Source organism: Musca domestica, unplaced genomic scaffold (assembly GCF_030504385.1).
Source record: "Musca domestica strain aabys unplaced genomic scaffold, Musca_domestica.polishedcontigs.V.1.1 18, whole genome shotgun sequence".
NCBI classification, from domain to species: Eukaryota; Metazoa; Arthropoda; class Insecta; order Diptera; family Muscidae; genus Musca; species Musca domestica.
Genome location: NW_026712238.1, coordinates 10,808,518 through 10,813,908, shown reverse-complemented (window position 1 = coordinate 10,813,908; position 5,391 = coordinate 10,808,518).

The following is a 5,391-nucleotide window of genomic DNA, read 5'->3' as shown; positions in this document are numbered from 1 at the left end:
TGCTGACATTTTCGAATTTGGCAATGTGACACCTTTAAATCAAACCTGCCTAGATTGTGTCTTTGGAGACGACACAGTAGGAAATCGTTTGTAAGTACACACGTGTAGACGAACATTGACCTCATAAAAAAACAAAAAAAATTATTTAAATTTATCCAAGGCCAGTATTCAATTAGAAGAAGAACAGACGCACAGACATTTGTTAAATTATTCGAAGGGGGTTTTACGACTTCACGGGTTTTGCGAATTAACATCACCAAGTTTGTCAAATCAAATCCCGGATTGAGGAAATTGAGATATAATTTTTTATGGATATTTTTTTAATTTTATTTTTTATTAAATTTTGTCGAAGAAAATTCCACATTTCCTCTGTTCCAAAACTGCATGAATGTAAAGCTTTTAACTACGATGGCCGATTTCCCCTTTATGCCATCAACAAAAATTGTAAAAAATAGTAGATTCTTGCAAAGTTCTGGATAGAGCAACTTTTGGCCTTTTATTTAAATTCGATGGGAAATCGATTTTTCCACTTAGATATAGTCCGTTATGCCAGGAATCATTTGGCTGGCCTCTGTAACCAACTTCAGACTGCTGTAATTTCTAAGCCACTCGTCCGACAGCTGTTAAAATTATTCCAGTGACAGCTGATTATATTGTTTACAAGCGTACAAAAGCATTTTGGTGAGAATTTTCCAGAAAAAAAGTTATTCGTGATGGAATTCAAGCGTGATAGTGTGACTTCTTTATATTTGGCTGGAAAACCACAAGTGGTTATCGTTAGAGCTCTCCAGTATTTAAATGTGAATAAATCTTTTGTGTCTCGTACCTGATTTCAAGGGAGTGGACGGAAGAAAAAAGCAACATTAGCAGAAATAGTTCGAAAAGTAAAGAAGCGACTTGATCGAAACCCGTGTCACAGTGGCCGAAAAACGGCTCGTGAGCTGAACATATCGCAATATTCCATTCCGCAAATATTGAAAAATTAGCTCGGGGTAAAGCTATTGAAATTTCAAAAAGTCCAAGAACTTACACCGCAACAGAAAGAAAATAGACTCAAAAGAGCTAAAGAGTTGCTTCGCTTGGCCGAAAGTGGTGAACTGCCGAATTTGGTTTTCTCCGATGAGAAAACATTCGTTGTCCAGCTGTTTGTAAACAATCAAAATGATCGTGTTTACTTTCCAAAGAGGTCAGCGGAAAATGTGAACCTTCGGTTGGTGTGGGCCGCCGCAGCAGCCGATGTTCGCTCTCCGCTCGTATTAATCGATCGTGGCATCAGAATAAATGCCGAATATTGTCGCGAAAATATTCTGGAGGGTGTATTAAAGGCTTGGGCACGCAAACATTTAAGCCGCAGACCTTGGACATTCCAACAGGACTCAGCACCATCGCACTCAGCACTCGCCACCCAAGAATGGTTACAAAATGACGTTCCTCGCTTCATTTCCAGTTCACAATGGCTACCAAAATCTTCGGATACCAATCTGTTGGACTATCGTGTCTGGAGTATTTTAGAAAGCAAGGTTGACACTAAAAAATACCAAAGTGTCGATCACCTCAAGCAAGCGCTTCCACGGGAATGTGCCAAAATACCGCAGAGCAACATTCGGGTAGCGTGTGACCGTTTTATTGGCCGTTTGAAGGTCTTAATTCGTGCCAAAGATGACCAATTCGAACAATTCTAAACTTATTCTGAAATTTGATGCTATTTCCGACATTTTTTGCTTTCATTCAATAAAATTAAAAAAAAATGTAAAAATTATGGCTTTTGATTTTGTTGCTGTTTTTTTTTTTATCTCACCCTGTATAGAGAAGATTTTCTTCCGGTATTCTATGAAGAGCAAATTTTCCTCATGTATTACTTATAAATAAAGCTTTATTTAGGCCTCATGTAGAGCGAAGATGTGGCTATAGACGTCCTTATGCTCCTACAGATAGAAATTCTGCTGAACTATTTCCCTCTAGAAAGCACAAGGAAAGCACAAAAGTAAAAAGTAAACTAACGATGTTTTTTTTTTTTTTTTGCTGTAATTAAGACATTACGGATCAATCTAAAATTTATAGCATTTTCTGATTGGAGTATTACTTTTGTATATTATTATTTATGTATATTTTTTAGAGGTAAGTGCCCGTCTACGAGTCAAGTGTTAAATGCAATTCTTCATTTTATGCCTATAAATCGCTATCACAGGTCCGAGTTATATCCCGTACCACCCCAAATTAGATACTTTTCATAGACCCCAAAAGTAAACATATTCTTGATCAGCATCATATACTATGTCGATTTAGCGATGGTCGTCCGTTTATCCGTCTGTGGAAATCACTGTACCTTCCGAACGAAATGAAATAGGTTGCTAAAATTTTACTTAAATTTGTGTCTGCAGGACTTTTGGTATTGAAAATGGGTCATGTAGCTCCACGTTTTGTTATAGCCCCCAAAAAATGGTTCCCCCTCTTTTCGGTATTTTGGTTATTTAAGCGACATTACTTACCGGAATTGTTTGGTATTTCAAGTTCGTAATGGATACTACAGCCTATGACAGAAAATTGGCTGTGCAGGTGGAGGGTATTCAAAGTTCGGCCTAGCTAAACTTACAGATTTTTTTTAATTATTAGGTAGATCTAAAAATACCGCAAATTCAAAAAAAAAAAATGTCTAAAAATACAACCAATATTGCAAAACCTAACTGGCCTAGATATAGTCACACACTTGAAAAACGATTTCAAACAGGAAATTGATTCTTCCTGGGGGCCATGGAGATAATCAGCCAATTATCATTATGATTTATGATTGGAATTATTTGATCGCTTTCAGCAACAGATATGTGAAAGTAAGCCAGCCCATGATTAACATAGACGACATTTGATGACATTCATTCATTAGACATTTTTTTGGAGGTTAGGCATAATTTATTTGGTATTTCTACTTTTTTTTTTCAATATTTTCTATTTTTAGAATTCAAGCTACGAATTTTAAAATCTCTGTGATAAATGGATATGTATAATGGAATCGGACTCAATGGTGAAATATTAATACATTAAGAAATGATTAATAAACAAGTCTGCAGACGAAGAGGGAGACACTGAAGTACCCTACACCAGTACACTTTTTTTAATGAATAACCTCGAGTTTGACCCTGGAGACAAAATACAGGGTGAGATAAAAAACTGCAACAAAATCAAAAGCCATAATTTTACATTTCTTTTTTTTTAATTTTATTGAATGAAAGTAAAAAATGTCGGAAATAGCATCACATTCAGTTTAGATTTGTTCGAATTGGTCACCTTTGGAAAGAGTTATGACCTTCAAACGGCCAATGAAACCGTCACATGCTGCCGAATGTTGCTCTGTGGTATTTTGGCCCATTACCGGCGAAGCGCTTGTTTGAGGTGATCGGCACTTTGGTATTTTTTTTACTGCCAACCTTGCTTTACAAAATACTCCAGACACAATAGTCCAACGGATTAGTGTACGGAGATTTTGATGGCCATTGTGAACGAGGAATCTCATTTTGTAACCATTCTTGGGTGTCGCGTGCTGAGTGCCATGGTGCTCAGTCCTGTTGGATTGTCCAACATCTGCGGTCAAAATGTTTGGTTGCTCAAGGCTTTAATACACGCTGCAGAAAATTTTTGCGATAATATTCGACATTTATACGAGCGGAGAGAGACCATCGGCTGCTATGGCAGCCCACACCAACACTATGGCCAGCGCTTGAGTTCTGGTGGCCAAGTGAAGGTGCACATTTTCAGCTGACCTCTTTTGCAAGTAAATATGATGATTTTGTTTGTTTACAAACTTCTGAACACCGAATGTCTTCTTATCGGAGAAATCTAAATTCCGTAGTTCACCACTTTCGGCCAAGCGAAGCAGTTCTTTAGTCCTTTGGGTCTATTTTCTTTCTGTTGCAGTGTAAGTTCTTGCACTTTTTGGAATTTCAATGGCGTTACCAAGAGCTAATTTTTCAATATTTGCCGAATGGAATATTGGGATATGTTCAGCTCACGAGCCATTTGTCGGCCACTGCTACGCGGGTTTCGATCAAGTCGCTTCTTTACTCTTCGAACCATTTCTGCTGATGTTGCTGTTTTCTTCCGTCCACTTCCTTGACGTCGGGATACGCTGCCAGTACCACGGTAACAAGCGATGGTAGGAGACACAAAATACTTATTCACATTTAAATGCTGGAGTGCTCTGTGGTTAACTTGTGGTGGTTTTCCAGCCAAATATAAAGAAATCACACTATCACGCTTGAATTCCATCACGAAAAACTTTTTTTCTGGAAAATTCTCACCAAAATGCTTTTGTTCGCTTGTATACAATATAATGAGCTGTCACGGAAAAAATTTTAACAGCTGTCGGACGAGTGGCTTTGAAATGACAGCGGCCTGAAGTTGGTTGCAGTTTTTTTCATCTTATCCTGTACATTATTGATCACCTCAAGTCGATTAAGCGATTTCTTTATGTCTGTCTGTAATCACGCTGTGTTTCAAATGAATTGAGATAGAAGGCATAAAATTTAGCACACATGTGTATTTTGCCTGTAGGCGGGATAAGTTCGTAAATGGGCGAAGACGGTCCACGTTTTCGTATATCCCCCATATAACGATACCTCCAAATATTCGGTATTTTAATGATTTTAGCGACATTGCTTACCGGAATTGTTTCAAATTTCGTATTCGAAGATCTATATGGATGATACAGCCTATGACAAAAGATTATATATGCAGTCCGACGTTCTCATATAGCCCCCATATAACGCTACCTCCCGATATTCGGCATTTTGATGATTTTAGTGAAAAAAGTTTTACTGGAATTGCTTCAAATGTCGTATTTGAAGTTCGTAATGAGTACTTCAACCTGTGATAGGAAATTGCCGCTGCAGGTCCTCGCCTTCCTTTTGATAAATTTCATATTTGAAGTTCGGAATCGGTATTACAGCCACGTCTTCGTATAACCCCCACATAACGGTTTTCAGTTAGACGGCATTTTTTTTAAATTTCATGTTCCTTAAACATGCTGGAGGGTATAAAAATGCGGCCCGGCCGAACTTAGCTACTTTTTTACTTGTTTGAATTAAGCGGAGTTTATTTGTTACTCAAATATATGCACAGGGTTCCTATGATTTTTCAAAAGGCTAAGGATATCTGGAAAATTAGTACATTGCAACATTACAACTTAGCAGGAAAATCGCGGTGCAGCCTTGTACTAAGTAGGGTTATACAAATGGGGAAGAATAAAAAAATATACAAATATGTTCAAACTACATTCTCTACGGAAACGGAGGACAATCGTTACAGAGCGTTTCAAAATTCTACAATTATCGACTTGACATCGTAAAAAATTAAAAAAAAAATGACAAAGAAATTATGTCAAACAGTGGATTAATCATC